At 37.8% G+C, this 23765-nt stretch overlaps 1 pseudogene across 1 annotated transcript; it reads left to right on the top strand.

Annotated features, from left to right (window-relative positions):
* The first annotated feature begins 1136 nt into the window (after positions 1 to 1136).
* LOC103696787 (cysteine-rich receptor-like protein kinase 2) lies at positions 1137 to 22490 on the top strand (annotated as a pseudogene). Its single transcript, XR_016399789.1, has 8 exons — positions 1137 to 2213; positions 2435 to 2560; positions 5671 to 5798; position 7737; positions 8171 to 8383; positions 11076 to 11306; positions 11464 to 11614; positions 22024 to 22490. The product of XR_016399789.1 is annotated as a cysteine-rich receptor-like protein kinase 2 (transcript).
* The last annotated feature ends 1275 nt before the right edge of the window (positions 22491 to 23765 follow it).

The raw sequence follows: 23765 nt of genomic DNA, 5'->3' as shown, positions 1-23765 counted from the left end.
GCTTAACTACCATAAAAGTAAACAACCATAAAAATCGGGCAACTTGTATTTTTTGAAGACATGATAGTTTAAATAGTAGGGATGAAGAGATGCCACATATATATTTTTTTGAATATTTGATGTGAAGAGAATGATGAAATAAAATGGAGGAGGATTCATCTTTATAGACCCCTTTTATGTATTAATGGACTAAGAAGAGGGATTCTTTTCCGTTGATTGTTTGAAGAAAGGAAGTAATCAAATGAGGAAGAAGAGATTTGGCAAACGGGGAAGAAGAGATTTGGGGCAAGTGTGCATGATGAAAGATAAGATTTGGGGTGTACATGTGTGTAGGGATGATTTTTTTTTTAGGGATCTCTTTTATGCATTAATGGACTAAGAAGAGGGATTGTTTTCAGTTGATTGTTTGAAGAAAGGAAGTAACCAAATGGGAAATAAGAGATTTGGGGCAGGCGTGCATAAAGAAAGATGAGATTTGGGGTCGGCGTGCGTGTGGGGATAATTCTTTTTTAAGAATGACTTTTATGCATTAATAGAATAAAAAGATGGATTTTTTTGGAGTTGACGGTTTAAAGAAAGAAAGTAGCCAAACGCCGGGGAAGAAGAGGTTTGGCATGCGTGTACGAAGAAAGAATAGTTTTGGCATGAACGTGCGTGAAGAATTTACTTAACAGAATGCACTCATATCGTGTGGACAGGGAATCAATGCACTATAAACCAAACCAGTGGAGATGGGCTATCTTTGGAATTTTTAATTAATGAAATTGTTATTAGGGATAGGGAATAACAAGACGCATATTCTGTGGACCAGAAATAGAAGTTCTCATCAACAGAAATTATTTGTTATACCGCAATCATGGAAGGATCAAAAATTAATTACTATTAATTACTATTATTTGTTATACCGAAGCTTGATTTAAAAGATTGTTCGGGTTATTTGAGTTTAACACGAGCCCTATAATAATCAAATTAAGCTGAATTTAGATCCAAAAACGATGAATCAAGCGCCCAGGCCCGCTGCCTGGCTCTTTTGCACCCCAACCAGCAAGTAGTCGAGTTCAATTGTCTCTTCCTCACCCTGACGTCACCACCATTCCTCCCGCTCTCAAAACATTCTCATCCCGAGCGGACGCCCTGGCCGCTTAACGCTCTGCATCCCCCAAGAAACGCTTCACCACTTTCTCCCCCCAAAAAAACTTCACCACCTTTCATCCGCAGCCTTACGTGAAGCCGCCAATTCCATCCGCGGATAATACTTTACCGAAAAAATGAGAGAAAAATTGGGAAGCCGAAAGGAAAAAAAAAAAAAGGAAAGCCGAAAGCTTATAAAAACCAACAAATGTTTTTTTCAAGAAATAAACACCAAAAAATGTTACCCTGCGGCCTTTTCTCCCTACTACTGCCTCTCCTCTTCCTCCTCCGATCCACCACGATCTCCACCTCCGGTGACCGCACCTGTATCTCACTCCACATGTACCGCTACCTCCTCCTTTCCTCCCTATTAGTTTTAACATGGAGTCCGAGTCCGGTCACCGGTGCGCCCCAGGCCAACCTCTTAAACTTCGGCTGCAGCCAGTACAACGTCTCCGACTCCGCCGTCTTCTTCGCCAACCTCAACGCCAGCTACGCCGACCTTCGCGCGCAGATCTCCAACTCCTCCTCCTCCTCCTCCTTCGCCACCGCCCAGCACCCGCGCGCCTCCGACCCCGTCTACGTCCTCTTCCAGTGCCGCCCCTACCTCTCCCGCGCCGACTGCCTCGCCTGCCTCGCGGCGGCGGAGGCCCGGATCCACAACTGCTCCGCCGCCAACGGCGCCCGCGTCACCCTCGACGGCTGCTTCCTCCGCTGCGAGAGCTCCCTCTTCTTCGACCAGGGCACCCTCCCCGGCAACGTCGGGATTTGCAGCGGCCGAACCACGCCGAACGCGGCGGCGGCCGTGGGGCTGGTGCGCAACCTCGTCGTCGCCACGCCGCGGATCGCCGGGTTCTTCGCCGCGGCGGAGAGGGGCGGGGTATACGGGGCGGCGCAGTGCGTGGAGACGGTGAACAAGAGAGGGTGCTCGCAGTGTCTTCAGGTGGCGCTCAAGAATATCCAGGGGTGCCCGCCGGACTCCGACGGGAGGGCGGTGGATGCAGGGTGCTTTCTGAGGTACTCCAACGCCGCCTTCTTCCCGGCCAATGAGACGGTAGATCTTGCTCCCTTCTTGGATTCAGGTGATCAAACGCTAAAAGATTATAACATTTCCTTTAATTTACTGGAGATTTCTCATAATCGCTAGTGGGAACCGCCTGGGAAACGACTAGAGGTCTCATCCTCATCGTTTTCCATTTGAATGCGTTCCCCATGGACACCTGGTTGTCATGGGGAAAAGCTATACTACAAGCTACATATAGTACATCTCAGAGCTATTGACTTGGGTGCGATGGTGGAGTAGGGGTGTTGAACAAACTGGAAGCCATCATTGGAGGAGTTGTAGGTGGAGTTGCGGGTCTGATGCTTCTAGGTCTGGTGGCATTCATGTGGGTCAGACAGTCAAAAAGGCCCGAGAAGGCTCAAAAAGGTGAGAAAGTCCGAACCATACTGTCATCATGCGTTTGTCAATAGGAATCTTACTATATTACTTGCCATGTTTTTTTAGCCTAATTTATAATTTAGACATGTTCTTCTCCTTTGTCAGGAAGGTGTTGTATCATATTTGCGCACTTTATGATTCTTTGGCATATTTTTTATTTCAAAAATATAAAAAAGACAAAAAGAGAAGAAATCTTCGACACATTTGCTTTTGAGAAGAAGACTGGGAGCTTCACCAATTATTTATTTCATAGAAATGATGCAAGAATTACTCATGACAAAGTCAAACGCTCACAGCCAGTCGAAAAGAAGTTGTAGGTGGTATTTCTTTGCAGTTGAATGACCATGAGAGGAGAATATGCTCTTTACTTTGAGTTTGGCTAAAGTAGAGCCGATTGTTTAGTCTTCTTTGGTCATATTTTTGGATTTTTATGGGATCAGAATGGATATGGCCCGGTTGAGGTTGGGCTCTTTGCCTTTTTTATTTTGTCCTCTTCTTTTGGAAACTTATCTAGACTCCGTTGAACTTATTTTATCTAAAATCTAAGAGAGAGAAAGAAAAAGAACCTAGACTTAATTTTGCTCATAAGCAGGAGCAAATACTATCTAATAAAAACTAAGTTATCTTTATCAAATAGTAAGCATTTAATCTAATAAATTTTCTTGGTTGACTTGATTCACGTACTTGAGGTATGAAGTGAGTACCGTGTATGCCATGATCCTTGTAAAGACATGATTTTATCATGATGAAAATCCATTTGCTAATAATTGTTTGCAGATGGGATTTCATTGTCATTACCTACAAGCAAGGATTCAAGTCCCGGTGGGACACCAGGATGGGGTCCTATCCTATGTGTCGGGATACGACCGTCCCGCCATTGTCCCAGCATTCCGATCGGCATGTCTTGGGGCATTCCCTATCCCAAGCATCGGGATGGGGCGGCACGGCGGCACATTCTATTCCATGGAAAAACCGGGATAGCCCTGTCCCATGGGATTTAAAACCTTGCTTGCAGGATAATGTACCAATAATGTAGAAGGTGTTTATCAACCAGAGGCCTCTACTATGATGAGAGTTATCATGCTTTCCATTCTCTCCAATGCAGTACTCATACTCAAAAATACTTTTAATAAGTCTAGGAGATGAAGAATTCAGTCTTTTATGGATTTGGAAATATACACTAATTAATTATACTCCATTATCTTTATTTTAAAAAGTTGGAGTATTGTAAGTATGGTAGAACCTGCAGGTTTTATCTTCTTTGATCATACTTTTGGGTTTTCACTAGACCCAATTGAATGTCACCCAACTGAGGTTGGATTCTGCATAATTGTCTTTGGGAACTTGTTCTTACTTTGTTAAACTTGTTTCTGTCAAACTAGAGAGACAGGAATAAACTGAGAACCATGCTTTGTTGTGCTCAAACAAGGGAGCAATGAAAATAAGTGAAAATTGTGCCACCACATTCAAGTATGCTCCTTTTTAGGGAAAAAAGACCTACAAATATTTATGTCCTTTTCAGTAAATGCTAGGTTTAGCTTACAATAGTTTCTTCACATGGCAAAGAATGATAACATGAAAATTTCTTCTTCCTTTTTTGTTGCCCGATTCACCTTTAATTTTGTTACACAATTGGTTTAAAAAGCATCAACTGGCAAGATCAACAGAAGTTGGGGTCATTTGGGGAAACCGAAAATAATTTAGGGTCTCTTAGCATTTGATTTCCTGTTAATCAGGGCAACCAGCTCATCATCTGGGTTCATCAATGGAATTAGTCGTATTATTAAGTAATGAGTCTAAGAAATCCAACTGGCCAGCTATTTAGTTTCCATTCTTCCTTTTTATGCAAAGTTACTCTATGGGTAGAAGATACATTTCTTTTTTGTTTGTTATCTATAAACATATGCTTTTTTCTTACGATTTATAGATAGTAAGAATCCCTAAACAATTTGATCACATTTAATATTAGTTGTGTGCCACTTTTTAGGGAGGTTACCAACTCTTAGTGGGGGAAACAAGTTTTTGATTTTTCTCTCTTCCCTATTTGCTTAATTACTGTTTTTTCTCTTACTTCTAGCCTTTTTTTTAATCCTCTTTTCCTCTTTTACTTCTTTCTGAAGATAAATCAATCAATCATTTCATAGTCGACTAATATTTCATAAAACAACTCAAAATCTATTCCAAATATTATTTTTAGAACCAAATATCCATTCTTATCTCCAGCAACCATGGAATGATCTGAAATTTATCTTTTATTCCTTTCCAAATTTTCTGAGGAAAGCTGAAACTGGATCCTAGAAGCCCAAGAACAGTTGTCTATACACATTAATCAAATTATTATACTCTATTATAAACTGCAGTAGGCACCAAATCCCTGATTATTAGATGCTTTCCTCCTATTGTCTTGTCTTAAAAGATTACTCCCACTTCAACACTATTTTCTTATTCAAACACTAATCAGAAATTGCATCTGTCGAGAACTTTAGGCAGTTATTCAAAGGCTTAAAAACATGGAACAAGGTTTGACGAAAGAGCTTTAGACTAACCTGAATCAAATTGAATGGTACTTGGACAAACAGAGACCAAAATTAATGTCCATAATAACATATGGTAATATTAAGAGGAGGAGCTAAAGAATTGTTGCACATGATGATATAAAAGTGATGTAACTTGGTTTTGGCTAGCATAAAGTTGACTAACCCAACCTATAGAGTGGGTCCTTTAGGGTCATGTACCTTTTGCTTGTTTAGGACTTACTGTGTTATCATCATACCATACATGAATATTCAACTGGACTGCCCTTATAGTTCATTGAGTTGCATTCTTACAAATCCACCAATCTTGCTTTAGCTTTCAATGCTACATGCCTATATCTTACATCATATATTGCCACTTTTCAGTCATCCAAGGGTTCATGCTCATCTTGGTATATTATTTCATCTTCCTACTTATTATTATCTTTTTAAAACTGGTGCCATGTCCTGAGTAATCTAATTGGATGATTAAATCAGATGGTTTACTGAGATTAGCTTTGTTATTCTTATAATAATTTCTCATGAAATTTATTTTCCTGTTATGTAACATAATTGCTCGCGCAGGAGACATATTAGGGGAAACAGGACTCCAGGTTCCATTGAACTTTCATTACAAGGATCTGAAAACTGCAACAAAGAATTTCAGCGAGGAAAATAAGCTGGGAGAAGGAGGGTTTGGAGAGGTATACAAGGTGAGAGGACTTAGAAATTCTATAGTAGCTTCTGTAGAATTTACAGTATGATTTCAGACCTGATATGCAGGTCAGCTCATTAGTTCCTAAGGAACAATGGAAATAGTTGTTCCCTATATAAAAAGTCACTTCATCGGTTCATCCCCTTATAAAGGTTGCTGTTCATGGGTGATGGCAATTTGGAACCACCGTATCTCGTATAATGAGAGAAAATATCATAAGATTTTGCAGATCTGTTTCTTTAAAGCCCAGAATTTCTGGGAGACACTCCCTTTTCCCCTTTTCCTTTTCCCTTCTTCCTCTCATTCATCATCTGTATCTATTGACTTCATCATTCAAAATGGGTCTCGTCAAGAATCTGAAGTTGGGTACTTGTAACTTTCTTTCTCCACTGTAAGATTCCTCTCTCTTGCTTATTTGGATCATATAAACTAGGATTCTTGGGTGGCCCAAATCATTATTTTTTTCAAAAACAAAAATCTTGTGAATCAATTGGTTATGCATATCACCATATTAGTGTCTGTGCCAGATGAAACTGGTGACCCCCAGTAGTTTCGCTTAGTTCATTCTTCCCTATTAAATTTTTTAAAATATTTTTATCGAACATAAATTTTGTGGAAAGTGGAATTTTTTAGGTTGAAGATGGAGAAATAATATGCTGTCAAATGATATTTTCTCTTAATTTATAGTGATGGCTCTCTGCTATATTGGAAAGTTAAATTCCAAAAATTCTTTCCTGTAAAGTATACTATGATGTTCTCCGTATATTGACATCCCAAACTAAAGCTTTCTTCTTATAACAAACGACAAAACAAGTGTATGAACTGTATGAGGCAAAAACCCAAACTAGGTATTTGGATGCTTGTTTGACTTGATTGCCTTTAGGCAAAGAAAGAGGGACCAAATGGAAAACCAAATCCATGTGCATCTGATATTAAAACTATACAATAACAGTTGCTTGTCATGGATGCCAGGAGCTCAGGTATGATTATGTTTATAAGTGGGTATTCAAGATTACCTTAACAAGTAAAGTTTATAGATGGCACAGCATGTTTTAGTCTCTGTAGAGCAGAGTCCCACGTGTATGACGAGATGGTTTAAGTCTTGCATTCTGCTTTGGGCAAACTATCTTTGCTTCCCATGAGCTTAAATCAATCACCTACGGCATCATCTAAGAGTGGATGTATTGAATAGTATTACTCCTAGAAAGATTCACTAATGCTTGGATGCTTGTGTTCAACTCCATTGAAAACTAAACTTTTTCCATCATAATGAACTTGTACATGACCACCTTCTAGTTCTTGATTGTGAGAAGGGCTTGATACACGTATGCACTTCCTGGACACCACATTTTTCACTTCAAAATAGAGAAGAGTGCAACTTACCTGCTGTTGAGACAGTTCCTAGATACTAGGTATCAACATGCCACAATCTCATTGCCTTGGAAGTTCTAAATATCACATTCATGGTGATACTGGATAACTCAGGTACCATAATGTTTCTACACTTCAAAATAGAGAAGAGTGCAACTTACCTGCTGTTGAGACAGTTCCTAGATACTAGGTATCAACATGCCACAATCTCATTGCCTTGGAAGTTCTAAATATCACATTCATGGTGATACTGGATAACTCAGGTACCATAATGTTTCTACCATTCTGACAGAAGGTTGAACTTAGATGGCGCAAAATATGAGCAAATTGCTAAACACTCAGATTTCTTTGATACGGTCTTACATTCCTTCAATGCACAGAACTCTTTCATAAATGTAAAACATAATGAATATAATTTAGCATTTTCTAGGGGTTTCCCATCATCTCCATCTGCTAGGAAGATTATATGGATGTCAAGAAATTTTTGTTATCATGGTTTCAGATATCAGTGATAGGAGATGGGAGGTGAGGATGGTAGCCAATGGGAGGAGCAAGGAGACATAAGGGTTTCTGGTTAGCAGATGTAGCAGGGTTTGGGAGGTTGGGGACCGCTGGAGAGTTGTACTTGGAAGGCGGAGGGAAGAGTGCTTGGTGGTGGGAGGAAGGTTGAAAGGAATGCGGTGGTGTCTGGTGGTCTAAAAGTAACATGCTAGTGGAATGGTGTAAGGATAGAAGTAGGGAAAGAAAAAGTCTCTTCGAAGCCCTAAAATCTTTATGATTCTTCAGTTTAAATCTCATGAGAAATAAAATAACAAACATGAGATGAAACTATCGTCCAAAATACCAGAATGCCCATGGTAAATTTTGTAATTTTGCACATTGGGAACTAACATGCCATCCCCAAATATGCAATGTATCTATCTATTTGTATATGTGAATCTTGTTTTTTAGTATTTCACACTATTATTTTGGGTGCTTTAAATTGTTGATCCATGGCAGGGGGTACTGAAAATGGCAAAATAGTTGCGGTGAAAAAACTGGCAATTGCTAGAACCAGCAGGGCAAAGGCTGATTTCCAGAGTGAGGTGAAGCTTATAAGCATTGTTCATCACCGAAATCTGGTTCGTCTTCTTGGATGTTCTAGTGAAGGCCCTGATCTGCTGCTTGTTTATGTGTACATGGCCAATAGCAGCCTTGATAAGTTCCTATTTGGTACTAAACTTTCCAGCTTTAACTACAAACTTAATCATATATTGTTTTTCAGTTTTATTTTCTAGGTTGGGGTATAATTAGGCTATTCTCAAATAAAATCCGAACATTCTAGTTTGTCTGAAAATGCCTCGCATGCAGTTTACTAGCATGCTAATTCCAAACAACACTTGTAGATGTTTTCTTTTCCATTTTTAACTTGGTAAAAATTTGAAAACAATGAAGCATGTTTTGCAGAGAGATGTCATGGCAGACCATCTTATGCCTCATTTATTAAGAGGCTTTGTGATGTCTTATGCTTTCTTATCACTTTACCACTTAATGAGAAATGCTCTGTTTCCTAATTTCCTTTGGATTATTAGCATCACATCTTAAGCTTGATTTTATTTAAACTCTGCATGGCATGACATGCAGAACTATATGTTGGGGAGTACTGGCTTATACCAACATCTAAAGTACACCTATTTGCGAAATTATATTCTAAAATACTTTAAGACAAATTAGAAAATCTTTTTTTAAAATAAATGTAGTCAACTTAAATTTTATATAACTAGAAATATGAATGTGAAGTGCGAGGTTAGAATGGTGTTTCTAAAGTATTAATTAAGAAATAGTGTACACCATTTTTTGGGACTGAAGTGTGGAAATGACTGTTCTATAGTTTCATAGAAATTCAGTTACTAGATTATTTGCACTTGTTACGTGTCACTGCATGATCAACTGGTTTCATGAAGTCAGTATAGACTTTCAGATAAATGAAACGCTAAAGAAAGCAGGAAGAAATGTCAAAGGAAAAAAAGAAAATATAAATATGAATACGTCAAAATAAAAGAAGCTTCATCTCTTTCTTTATGTCGTTCATTCAGGTTGGCTTTTTAGAGAAAAACAGAAGTACAAATTAAAGAACTAATAGAAAATTAGGAGCCCTTTAGGTCTTGATGCATGATAACGTAATCCAGACCTATTGAACAATGAGAGGCCCAAAAAACAAAATTTTACAATGGAATGTGTTTGATAAGTGAAAGTATACTCATTTATCTTTGGTGCTTGGTGGCCTAGACTCTGACCTATTCAAACGTGATATGGGCAACCATGAAGAGATGACTTTAGGAAATTTTGATATTGGATAAGCAAGTCATCATCTTTAAGATCAACATGGTATCATTATACATGTAAAGTGATCAAACAATGCCCCCATTATAAATATTAAGAAAATTAGAATATTCTATTATTAACTTACACCGTGTAGTAGTGTCTTTTGGAATTCAATATTTGCTTAGTGATGGCTAGCTAAAACCCATAAAGATCCAAAAATAAATTTGGTTAGGTTAGGACTATGGTTTTTTGGGTTCATGCGGAGGCACGTTGATATGATTATGGTGTGGGATAATTGGGGCTGTGACTGAGGATTGTTAAAAAAATTTAGGTGCACTTCTGTTTGGTGCAAATATAGAAATTATAAAATTTTATTTTATTTAGAAATTAGAGAATTTTGATTTTATGTGGACTTTAGTATTTTATTTTTATGTGCACTTTTATTAAGATTTTGGGTTGTCTATATAAAACTCATTACTATGTTAATGAGAATATAGTTTGTATTATTGAGATATGAGAATATAGAATATTGATATTTTAGAAGGCTAGGAACCTGTACCACCATATCTAGTTGCCAACAAGCAAGAAAATAGAAAACATAGAAAGAGGAAAAGTTAATAGGCAAAAATAACAGAGAAAACTGAAAATAAAAGTGAAACAGGAATCCTGGCCTAATGAAGAAGAGACAGTAACAGAAGAGAAATATAAAAAAGGAGATAGTGGAAAAAGGAGTGGAGGATGAGAAAACAGGGGATGATCTGGTTATTCATAGGAAGTAACAGAAGACAAAGAAAAGCAACAAAACATGAGGAGAAAGAAAGAGAAGAAAGAAGTTGAAATTTAACTCTATGAAGAACAAAGAAAGTAAAGAAAGAAAGAAGAGACAAAACACATCTGGCAATGTCACTGGTTACTGTTGTCAGCTCCACCACCCATCACCACTAGTTGGACCACAAGCGGCTTTTGATAGATTGTTTTCCTACCTGATTGGTAGTATTCTCGACTGAATCAAGATTTTAAATCTCAGTCTTAGACTAGGTATTGGTCAGGGATTATGTTGGATGGTACCATCCAAACAATTGCAATAGGTTGGCATCTCAGTGATTCACGTAGATGCCTTCTTTGTATTGTTTTCTGTGCTTTTAATGATTGTTCAGGGGGCTTTTGGTATTTATTTATCAAAATTTAGGATCAGGGTAGGTTATGGGAGCTGATGGTTGGGTTTATGATGCCGGTATCGAAACTGAGTTCTTCCTCTTTCCTTCGTCCTCTCCTCTCTCCTCTCTCTTTTCCTCTTTCTGCCGGGTGCAAAATTAGGCGAACAAGAAAGGAAGAGCTTATTTTAATAGGGTTCTGAACCTGTGTCAGTTTGTACTAGCTTATGCAGTCACTAACATGGGCAAGACCTACTGAAATAGACTTGTATGCCCCAATTTACGAGGACCGAGTGTCCCATAGTCATGATCGGCACTTGACACATTGATATAAACAGCCCAAGTTAAAAAATTTCTGCACTGTACAATTCTTTATCTTTTTGACAATATTCTGCATATTCCTCTTACATGTGATGTCAATTACATTGGTGGTATCTTCTTGACAGGTGACAGACATGAAACCCTCAATGGAAACAAAGATTTGATATAATTGTTGGCATGGCTCGAGGTCTCACATATCTGCATCAGGAATTCCATGTCCGTATCATACACCGTGATATAAAGTCTAGTAATATACTACTTGATGAGGATTTTCAGCCCAAAATTGCAGATTTTGGCCTGGCAAGGCTTCTTCCAAGCGATCAGAGTCATCTCAGCACCAAATTTGCAGGAACCTTGTATGGGTGAAAGTTTTATTTAGTTGCATTGGTTGTGCTATTCATTGTCCTTCGCATTTTGTTGATAGTGGTAACTTGTATATGTTTCCTGTTTTGTAGACAGAATGGTAACCTAGCAATTTTTTGGCTTTCATTTTTCTACATAATTCTGTAACAGGGGTTATACAGCACCTGAGTATGCAATTCATGGACAGCTATCTGAGAAAGTTGATACATACAGCTATGGAGTTGTTGTCCTTGAAATAGTTAGTGGTCGGAAGAGCAATGACATAAAGCTTGAGCCTGAGACTCAGTACCTTCTTGAATGGGTAATATTATTCAAAACCTCTTTTTAGCTGCAGCACATTTACTTTCTAAACAAAAAGCCAGTGATTTCACCTGGCAATATGGAACTATGCCTTAAAACAATTTTTTACTATTTATGCTTTATATTTCTCTCTAGGGGATTCTTTTTGAACATATAATTTGTCTTGTTGGTTGCGGTCTTCATCCCATGCTTTATAAAATCATGCAACTTGATGATAGTTTCACATAAAACGGGTCAATAATAAGGTCACTGGATCTTTTAAGGCTTTCTGGACCTGAACTTCATCCAAATTCCATAAGTACTAGAATCTGACTCCAAATTCAATTGTCCATATGATTGAACTATATATCATTAACTATTTTTTTGTATCATGTAAGACAAATGTAGCAATAATTTTTGAACCTCGTTTGATGTCGTGCCTGGTGTCTCAAACTGCTGGAGAAAGCAAAAGCTGATATTCCTTGTGTGATGTAATACTGAAATTGCCTTTGAGGCCTTTGGTTATAAAAGTTTAAAAAATATGAGGGCAAGTTATTGCGGTTGTACAAACCAAGATCAAGTCTATGATAAATAGAGCTTCAATCTAGCTATCTATATCTGAAATTAAATTCACTATAACTTGATTTATTTGGTCAAGTAGTCCTTGAATCCAAAATATGTACCGGAATAGATTGCAGAAACCTAAACAACCTAATGAGAAGTGGGTTCTGTTAAGCAATAGAAGTTTGAGCAAATGATCTTTGTACCTAATTTGTATTTGGAGACATTGGGTTCCAACATCCTAAGTAGCCAAACTTTTGTATAGGCTACAGAAGGAACAAAAAAAAAAATCGAAAGCTGTTGTTTAAAGCACTGTTACTCGTGTCGACCCGCTGACAAGTCCCCCAAGTCCTATGACAGATTGGGTCATGCAGCAATTGATATGTTTGAAAAACCATTCAACCTAGCGAGTTGGGCATCTGAACTGCTTGACCTGTGTGAGTCCAACAAGATTCCACCTGGCTGGTTCCTTGATGTTAAAATTTGCAAATGGAAAAAAAGAGAAATGGGGAATGATGCAGGACCAATTGGGGATGGCCTGCGATGCGTTGGAGGGCCTAGGGAATGGATTACATTAGGGTTTGTGTCAACAAGCTTCCTAGCTGTCCTATCACAGAAAACAGGGCAGAAAAGGTATTTCCTAGAAACTATAAGATTCAAGAAAACCAAAAACAAATGTTTTCTTTTAGAGGAGTTATAGGTCATAGGTCATGTTTCTAATTGTAATCCTTCAATCGGTGAAGGTCAATAATTAACTTGTAGGAAAATTCAAATTTGAGGCATGAGAAAATAGCACAGCTATGTATTAGATTATAGTAGAAATAGAGAAAAGAGATAGTACTCAAGAGAATAATAAATAGAGAAGAAGAAGAAGATGAACAAGATGAAGAAGAGAGAGAGAGAGAGAGAGAGAGAGAGAGAGAGAGAGAGAGAGGGGAGGGCTGAACCTAGTATAAAGAAGTCCTTTTTGTATTCAAAACAAATCATGTAAAATGCTTTTTAATTCAACCCTAATAGACCTTTTATAAACTTTACATGACTTGCTTTCCAAGCAAACTAGCACTCTTAATTGGCAAATGGCTGATCCCCAAAATATTTTCTGAAAAAAATCGAATTAACACATGACCCTATAAAAGAAATAATTAAAACAACCAAAAATCAAATTCTAATTATTTCATGACCTGTCCAACTCAACATATACCTAATATAAGACTCTTTTACACCAATTTCATTTAAAATAGGACTTTAAAACTAATTCTAAAAATTACCTAAATAAAAGTTCCGAAATAAAAAAACCCTTAAGCTACACTTTTTGTATTCATTAGGAAAGCTGCCTTATTTTAGGGCTCAACATTCTAACTGAGAAGAGGTCATGCTAGGAATATGCCAATTTTGCAATTCGAGAGGAAGGAGAATCCTACTGTTGTCGAACCCATGGGAGCGAGATCTTTCATTGCCTGATTTGTGACAAAGGAGCTCTTTGTTATTAGATTCATGGTTAGTAAGTTCATTGTGTCTGGATTTGTGGCATAGGAGCGCATCATATTAGATCCAAAGCAGAGGGTACTCTTCCACACCGAATTCAAGGAGGATGACTCCCACTCTAGGCTCATGGTGGAGGGCACACTTTGACACCGAATCTGTGGAGGAGGCGAGTCGCATAGGATTCAGGAGTCGTGTAGGATTTGAGAGTTGCATAGGATTTGGGAGTCGCGTAGAATCCTATTCCTCCACCTTCCTCTCTTTTTCTTCCTCTGACATAGAAACGATAGTAAATTAGATGTCCCAACCCATCAGGAAACATATGTAGGTAAGAAGAATTAAGCGACAATCTCAAACTATAGCTGAGCTACTTTTGGATCTGTCCCAACCTGGCCATAATAGCAGGTTGGAACTGGTCAGTGACCCAGTGGGTTGGGTTGGCTCATTGACCTTAGCAGGTCCAAATCACTAGTCTAAAGTTTAAAACTCATAAAAGAACAAGATTTCGGCACCTCATGCTATCCTTTTTTGACTATAGATGGATAGGCATGTAGGCAGCAATATTTTATCTGAATCAAAATAATACCATATTTAAGGACTTATAAGTCCAACTCCTTTTGGAAATGTGATGATTGTTGACAACTTAAAGATGTAAACATCATTAGAGATGAGCAACTTTCTTGGCAGAGTCAAGTTGTCTTAAATATATGGGTTTATTTAGTAGATTGCCTAACTTATGGGAATAAGACTAAATATTCCAAGCAAGGTTCACCATCTCGATATCGAAGCCCATACGGGTATCATCCTATTATAGTGTTGGTACATAGTGCGCTACGAGATGGCAAGGCGTATTAAGTGTCGGTACGACACGAGACTGCATACTGGTTTGGTACCGGTATGGTATGATACATCCGGTACAGTATAGTACCGATCAATACAATGAACCTTGATTCCAAGTTTGGGGCATAAAATTCAGGTTAAAGGCAAGAATTCCAAATGACAGGAATAATTTGAGTTGCGCCGAAGCCACCGGAAAAATGCCAAGCACTTCAAAAGAAAGTGGGTTAGCCTTGTAGGAAAAAGCAAAAATACTAATTTGATACAAAGCTAGCCTCGTAAGAACAAGGCTAAATTTTAAATGTTGGATGTAATTAGGTTTAGACCTACCTCATAGGAAGAAGGCCAAGCATTTATAAATTTTTAAGTAAATCCTTTAGGATGATTCCCAAAATAGTATTTATTAAGGCTAATCCCATATAGAGAAGGCCTTTTTAAGTGTTGGAAATAATTAGAATAGGAACCAATCCAGCATGGAGATTGCCAAAATTCTAAATATTGAGGATAGTTAGAATAAGGCCTATCTCATATGAAGAAGGCTTTGTGGACATGCTTGGAGATAGGGCCATGACATGATTTGGGGAAGGTTTGGAGTCGCCGTCAGTTCTTTTAGGAGAAAAACCAAAAACTAAAAGGGAAAAGGGTATATAAGGCTGGATGAATGGAACTTGAGCTTTAGGTAAGGCTTGAGGGTAGTATCAGGGAAGGCTTGATGATTAAGATTCCCCGCCTAACCCTAGATACAAAGACACTGGCCCGTACTCATCTATGTAGCCTAATAAGGGCGTCTATGCCATATGCCTATCCACTAGGCGCATGGTGGCTAGGTCAATAAATAAAAAGTTCTAGTCCCTAACCAAGCCCTTGGATACTTTGATCTAGAGTGGATCTAGTGCTTGGGGACCTCTGTCGAGATAGATTAAAGGGCCTTACATTCTATTCTCCCATCTAGATGCCCAACTTTGGAAAGAAAAGAAAGATACAAGCTACTAACTAGAATTGCAGAAAACAAGCAAAAACAAAAAAGAGGCAAGCTTTCTTATCGTCAAGGAGAAAATTTACTATATCAAGCAGAAATTACATGTTAGATATCTAGGTTACAAGATTTAAGAAAAAACAAACAAAAAAAAAACGAAGAGAATTCTTCTCCAATGGTGTCTCAGCATGTTTGGCACAATGTCCTCCTTGGAGGAGACTCCAAATGGGATCTCCCCGAGTTTGTTCTCCTTCTAGCTCTTAGCCTCCTTGGATCTGAAATAGAAGCAATGCTTCTTGGCTAGGTTGCATCAAGATTTAGATCAATTCTATGGAAAAGGAGCTTGATGGAAGAAATGGAGAGAGAGATCTTTAAGAGAACTTAAGAGAACTATAGGCCTACAGAAAGGGATTCTTTTCTCTTGGAGCTATTTATAAAGGTTAGGAGGGTGGAGCTAAGGTTTTAAATCCCATAGGACGGGGCTTTCCGGGCTTGCCTATGGAATGAGACAAGCTGCCGTCTTGCCCCGTCCCACACATGGGATAGGGGATGTTTGAAAACATGCCAATCGAGATACTAGGACAATGGTGGGATGGTTCCATCCTAACACTTGTGATGGTACCCTACCAGGTGTCCCGCTGGACATCCTACCGAGATGTGAGACCATGGGTGGAGCAATTGCTAGTATTTAAATTTTTGGATTTGGAGAAAAGTTGAGATGATACCAAGTGACATCCCATTATTGATCTTTGGAGAACCATGCATGATAATTCAAATTCTAAAAGTTGAATAACTTAGATGCTCTCTCATAGGTCTAATGGCTAGGTACTCTTTTTTCCAATTTGCTTGTAGAGGAAGAGTTAGAGTCCAAAAATTTTAAATCTATTTGATATTCTCGCTTCTTTTCCATTTCTTTTGAATTTTCCAGTGGATTTTGGGGTGATTTCGATTGAGGGGTTATAGTGCCCAAAGTTTATGAAATTAAATCCAGGACACGGGGGGATGTCACAATTCAAATGAGCCTTATTTAAGCTCATTGGATAGAATTTCAAAAGTAGTCTAAATTAGACTCAATCGAGTCTAATTGAATTGAAATTGCAGGTATTCGATCCAATTGAGAATATTTAAGTATAATCCAATCAAAATACACTAACTGGGATGGATGGAAGGGGGAAATGATGGCTAATTAAAAAAGAATTGCAGTGGGGTTAGTGAACCGGGCTAAGGAAATTGGGGGAAGTAACAGGGTTTTAAAGGGTTGGATTTAGGTTGGAGAGGAGATGAATTAGATTTTGATTTGGAGTGAAATGGAGTGAATTAGATTGGAGAGTTGAAATTTGGGCTCAAAAATTGGGGAATCAATCAATTTATTAATTGGGCTCAATTGGGTGCAATTAAGTGTCCAATTAATCAATTGAAAGTGGAATTGCATGTGCATTTGACCAATTTGAAGCTTGAAGCATGGAGGTAGGTCAAATGAAGATCCATAAAAGCCATGGAGCAAAGTTTAAGCATGTGACCACTTATTGATTTAGGCTTAAGAGCCTCGACTGGGATGTCCGGGGGTGTCTACAGGCTGAAATTCTAATTGCTGGGATAGTTGGAATAATGCCAACCGCATTGAAAGAAGACGAAAATTCTAATTTCATACTTTATTAGAATCAAACCAACCCTATAGAAGAAAGCCAATCAAGTTTTAGGACATGATTATAATGAGGCCAGCCTTGTTCGAAGAATGCCAAATTCTTAGTTTTGAGACCATTAGAATGAAGCCAAGTCTACAAGATAAAGACCATCATATGCAAAACATGCCTTCATCTGATTTATGCAAATATACAAAATGAAGTCCTTTTACTCTTGGCAAGTTGATAAAAAGGTCTGGGATAACAATGTAAATAATTCATGACTTCAGTCGGCTTATGACTAATCAAGGCTTTGCAAGATGTGACACTGACTATTTGCTAAAATGGCTAATTCCTAGATGGGAATCTGTTCGTGTTTTAAGGTTTCAAAACTTGGGTTCTCATATTCAGTCTCCCACAGAATTTTGTCCGTTTTTTCCATTCCGTTTGAGTTTTGAAGTCTCATAAAAATCAAAAAGATTGAAGGAAAAAAATCAGGGCAAGTTATTTTGAACCATTTTGTTGTTTTTTGACTTTTGAACTATATAATCATAATTTGTGTAGTTTTATGCTAAAGTTGTACTTATTGAAGTTATTGCATTAAACTAACACAAGTATACAAGGGTATAAAATTAATTGCATATACCCATTAAATAGCACATTCAATGATCAAAAGAAGAAAAGCGGAAGATATTGAGTTGTTGTTACTAGCCCCCCATGTCTTCCACAATTCTGCAAAATAATATAACATCCCTATCTGCCAAAACAGCCCGTTGTTAAGCCATAAAAGCATAAGCATCTTTTCATGTTTCAATGATCTTTATAGCTTAATGATGGGCGTCACACAAATGTCTTGATACCTTGATGGATTAAAATGTAGTTCACTCACTATAATAAATTAATAACAAAGCTTAGAGAAAAAAATAACTTAAATAAATGTGTGATTTAGTAGATATTGATGGAATTTATAAAGAAAAAAAAATCTTCACTTGTTAAAACAAAAAAGAGATAGCTTAAGTTAAGGTCTCTGTGCTGCTTGTCATTCATTTTCTTTTTTTTAATTGCCCTGTACATCTCTGGTTTCTTCATCCTCAAATATGTTACCATATTTTTTATCTTACAAACAAAAAAAAGGTGACCTTATGTTTACCCTATTATTTCACTTGATTTAAAAGTCTTGTCATATCACTGAGCATTAATGTGGTACTTTCTTAGTAGATCGTGATTGTTTTTTTCACAAATTTCAGGTGTTCTATGTCCTTAAACCAAGAGATTATTGACTCATGTTAGATCTATAGCAAAGTGGAATATCACTCCAAACATCTTTAAATTCACTTAGCGTTCTCTAGACTTCATTTTATCTCAAGTTATTTGTGAACTACCAGTAATGCTAGTTCGTGATATTCTTGAGCAACTAAGAGTATGTGCTAGATGTCATGAGTACAAGATTTTATATCAATGTTATATTAAGTTTTAGCTGATGAATGTTTGGTTTAAGTTTTGGATGAAGCTCCAAAAGTGAAACTAAAAAAGAAAGGTGGTACTGTCCCAAACCATCTGGTTCGGGGCATATGAAGCTTGTACTGGGGGTGGATTGGCACAATTCGACCCCTTTGTTTGAGAAATCGGCGAGGGAGGAGGAGATGGAGAAGGAAAGAGAGGAAGAGAGAGAGATAGAGGAAAGAGGGACAGGGAGGGGCGAGAAAGAGGCCGAGAGAGGGAGAGGGCTTTCGAGGCCCCTCTCCTCCAGATGTTGCGTAACAAAGGCGGAGCCTCTATTTTGAAACTGCTGATTTCACTTTAAAGAAAAGTTCAAAATAAAAAGGGGTCAGAGCCCCTATTACACAACGGCCGGAGGATAGGAGGCTTGAAAGCCCTCTCTCTCTCTCTCTTCCTATCTCAACTTCTGTCTCTCTCCTTCTCGCTTTCTCTCTCCCATCTTCTTCCTCTTCCTTTCCTCCACCTCTCTCTCACTCTCTCTTCCTCTCTTTTCTTCTTCCTCTCCCCTTTCTTGTCTGGCTCCCCTTTGTTGGTATGTCGTGAGTCAGTACAAGTACTGTACCATACTGCTAGGCAACCGGTATGGATTTCGGTAGCGGTTCTGCTGACCTTGCTAAAAAACACTATTGTTTTCATTAAAACAAAAAAAGATCATTGCCATTTCAGTGTTTCGACTAATATTCACTTATAGGATCAAAATTTATTTTATCTCTGCGTATGTGAACAATTTTCATGTTCTTCATTTCTTCGAATTCTTAGAAGTGATCATCAAAACTAATTTTGCAAGTTTTAAGAATGGCTTTAAAAATATTTTAGTTTTAATTTTCACTTTTCTTGGCATAGATTTGGCTATATTCACAATGTGAATTCTCCAGATACTTGGATGTCACGATGAGATTCTTATTGAACAATAAATTATATATGATAGTTCTAAATGATGTGAATCATGAATTTTAGCTTTTATTTTTTGAAAAATATTGTTTTAGCATGAAACCACTGAAACAATTGACACAAAAATTTCAAGCAGTGAACATATTGCTAAATGATGCCTAATTTACTCTCTTGATTTAATTTAATTTGTTTTCTTGTTTTATAATATCACTAATATTTTGATAGATATAGACTTCTTGCTTTTGGCTGAAACTAGTAAAAATGAAGATTCGAGGTTCGCCGAACCGGTACCGGAACCCGTACTGATCGGCAGACGGGTTGGTATGGTATCGGTTTGGTACTGTACCAACATGGTATGCTTGGACGTGCCGGTACCGGCATGCCTAAATTTTTTTTGAAGTTTTTCACGTTGATTTACTATCGGCACGCTCAATTTCTTTTAGAGTTTTTCACATTGATTTAATTAATAATTAATCTTTTTGAACTTTTTCAATAATTTTAAGTCTAATTTGATATTTTGTTGATTTTTTTTATATTTATATGATTCCGGTTTAATCTAAATGATACATCTTATTATTTTAAATGATACAAAATATAAAATGATTAGTGAGATGTTGCATGCTACAAGAAGCAATATGAAATATCTTCAAATCAAATAGTAAGATAAAAAATATAAAATAATATAATTAATTATATATATTTAAAGTGTAACATATATATCGATATCTAAAATCTCGTCGAGTGGCGATGTCTTTCGTAAATATCCGAATTATTAGTATAGTCAGGAGGCACATCAGCCCACCTCTCTAACCCAGCGGTATTGTAGTCTTATATGTCCATCCCATAAAGAGCGCGCTTCGGGTTATAAGCACTCTTAGATCTCTAGCCGAAGCTTTGGCTTTGAGAGGTGTGCTCTACCTGATAAACTAGCTAATAAAATGGTTATGAGGAGTCCATCTGAATAAGCCGGCAGCAAAATTCGACTTGTAAGATGCTCCAGACTGCATAGTGTAGTAGCCATTGGTAGATGTCTTAGACGCACCATATCTATATCCGTATCCGTATGGGTCATAGGCTGCCTATGGATGCGGTCATGCAGATAATAGGATCTATTATACGACTCGGAATCTGATACGTTTATGGATCTTACTCCACGTGCGAGGTCATCTGCAGTTGTATCGTGTCCTTCTAAATGACCTCGAGGAGCTTGTCTCCTATATGCAATCGGATTCTTGTGGGCTCCACTATATCTTGCACCGTGGTCCCTATCCTGTGTAGCATACATAAACTGCGACTCACCAGTGAATTGAAGATCATCCTGTGGTTGTCTCATAAACGATAGTCCTATGTCCTCCACTCCCTCCCTAGCCAGCAGATCTATGACCACCAGAACTGTTGCTCCTAGTCTCTAAATTTAAATGAACTGCTTTCTCCTCTTCACTCTCTATTGGGGCTGCAAGTACCTTTTGTTTTTCCTTTTTGGTGTGCTGGGTAGCTGCTTCTTGTTTTTCGTGCCACTTGCTGCCTGCTTACCCTTCGTGCCACTCGCTGCCTGCTTCTCTTAGAGAGAGGAAGCACATCTTATTTAGGCTTAGATCTTTCTTCAATCGCGCTGAATCAGTGTGATTTTGCAAATTGGGGAGAAGGGGGAGTCGTTTAGCCATCGACTAAATGAACTTCCAAAATAAAGTGTTGGGAAGGCCTTTGTTTTTAACAAAAGAAGCTGAAGGGGAGGGTGCCTAGTTCCGAACCGAGTCACAGAACTGGCCAGTTCCAGGCTAGTTCTGGCTTGTTTGGTTCGATTCAGCCTATCCTGCCTAGAACTATTTCAATCGCCAAAGCAAACTACTTTTGCCAAACCAATTTTTTAGGACCATAAATGGCATCAACTTTGGTTGTGCTCTCATGTTATGATGGACCGATTGTCCTCTTCAGTATCTTATTCAATGAGCAGCTTTTTGCATTTCTTTTGTATGCCTCTCTTTATAGAAGTTTTTATGCATGTATAAAGTGTCCAAGTAATAAATTAGATAGTATTAATAGTTTTACCAGTTTTTCAAGTGGAGGATTTCTCTTGTTAACTAGAAGGATGTGTTATTTTGCATTATGAAATTATCTTCTCACTTGAGTGAGAAATATGTGCTGCTTCTGGGGTTAGCTTTTATGTTTCTTTATCCGATGTTTTCTTACACCTCGAGTGTTTTGTTTCATATTTTGGTTTGAGCAGTGAAGCCAAAGATCATGTACTCTGTAAAATGCATAAAACATATTCATTGTTAGCAAGTCCCATGGCTTGACTGGGAGCAGGGTTTACTTAAAATCTTATAAGAGCTATCTCACTTGCTAAGACTACCAGTCTTCTCCCACAAGTACTTGAGAGTCTTCTTAAAAGAGATTCCTTGTAAACCACTTTAGTCATTGTATTGCATATGTTTGTCACTCTAATCATGTCAAGCTCACTTACCGGAAATCCAGTAGGGGCGTAAACCCAATGGTATTGCACATACTTCTTGTAACTTGCTTTTATCCCATTGATTTTAGATTAATATCATTGGTTAACAGGCTTGGAAACTATATGAAAATGGGAAGTTGATCGATCTGGTGGATGGAACCTTGGATCCAAATGGATATAGGCCAGAAGAAGTTAAGAGAGTTATTGAGATAGCTCTGCTTTGCACCCAGTCCACAGTGGCTGCAAGGCCCACCATGTCTGAGGTCGTTATTTTGCTGCTGAGCAATGGCGAACCTTTGCTGCAGCCTACAAGCCCTACCTTCATAGATGCAACAAGTAGGGTTCGTGGAGACACATTCTCCTCCACTGGCTTATCTTCTTCATACAACGCGACTGCTTCCATATCACAACTTTCAGCCCGATGAGGTTACTATCATGAATTAGAAATGATTCTCAGGTAAACAATAAGGAGGACTATTAGAAGCTGGAGCATGCAGAGGACATGTAAATAGCTGGAGCATGGAATCTTTGCAATGTAATATGAAAGGTGATTTTAGTTTCAAATTTGTGGATTGCTTGGTCAGCATACGAAGCAGTGTATTACATTGTCATGCGTGACATTGTGCAGCTCCAAGGATAAGTGTTTGCAGTAAATAAGTCTTCAGATTGGCTATAAACATGTTAGATGATTGTGTCCTCTATTCTCTGAGAAAAGGCCTGGAATTTTAGCAGTTGGAGCAAATTTTAGAATCACCACTGAGCATTTTGAGTATTGGATGATTGGCCTTGAGGATTTGTTCCATGGTTTAAAACACCAGCTTTTGAAGGTCCCTTGTTACATTACATGTACATGATGGGTATTTGAATTTTGATTATTTAGCCATCATCCTATTACAGTGGCCATTGTATTGTAAGAATAATTGTTTTAAATTTTTACTGCACATCTGATAATATTATTTGAATGCAAATGTTTGAGGAAATTCAGAAAACAACTTTTGATCTTATGGCAAGTACATAATTGCATATATTTTACCATTATTCTTATTTTCTGTTACTATGGTTATTAAAGAAACCAACCAGAGTTTTGACCAGGCAAATGAGTGCAACTGTTATAAGAGAAAAATTTTGGTTTAATGGTGTTCTGCCATTAATGGATACTAGTGTTACTGAGCAAAAGATTTGGAGGGGTGATAATTTTGTCTTTCTTTATAGTTTTACCAGTTCATACTTCAAATAATTCTGGCACTGCAGGCTTCATAAAAAGTTATCTGTAGATTTATTGACACTAAGTCGACAATTTAGGTCTAACAATACGTGTTCTTTAAGTTTAATTGTCAAGGCTCAAACATTTCAACTTTCTTTGAGAGCAACATGCTAAGAGAATGCGTCAATTATCAATCTCTTGATGATTCTTTCGGACTGCAACAACTTCTTGTTGTGGGGGTTGACATCTGGGGTTTCTTCACAAGCTTCTTTAAACGACTGCATTATAGTCTCCATTCTTGTTTTATTTTCTTTTTTCTTAAGTTGAGATTATAGGGATTGATAGAGATATTATATATTTTTTGTGTTTTCAGATCTAATATTAATACTAAATGCTAAAAGTTTTTGTCAATCCAATTTGTTTGGGATCTCTTCGGATTGTTCTACTCTCATCACCGTGATCTATTTGCTAATTGACAAGGGATCAATCTATTTTGATAATGAAGGTGGGTCATTAAACACTCGAGATGTTAACTGCAATCGATGCTAGATTAACTTCGTTCTTCTTAGTTACTTGCAAGAACATGCCAGAAGAGCTGACTTAATTAATCTTGGATATATAAACAAAATATAGGGGTTTGCAAATGAT

Source organism: Phoenix dactylifera, chromosome 3 (genome assembly GCF_051530095.1).
Source record: "Phoenix dactylifera cultivar Ajwa chromosome 3, Ajwa_hap1_PhDact_Kaust_v1.1, whole genome shotgun sequence".
In the NCBI taxonomy this organism is placed as follows: Eukaryota; Viridiplantae; Streptophyta; class Magnoliopsida; order Arecales; family Arecaceae; genus Phoenix; species Phoenix dactylifera.
Note: the sequence above shows the minus strand (reverse complement) of the source record. Positions and strands in the feature narration are given on the sequence as shown.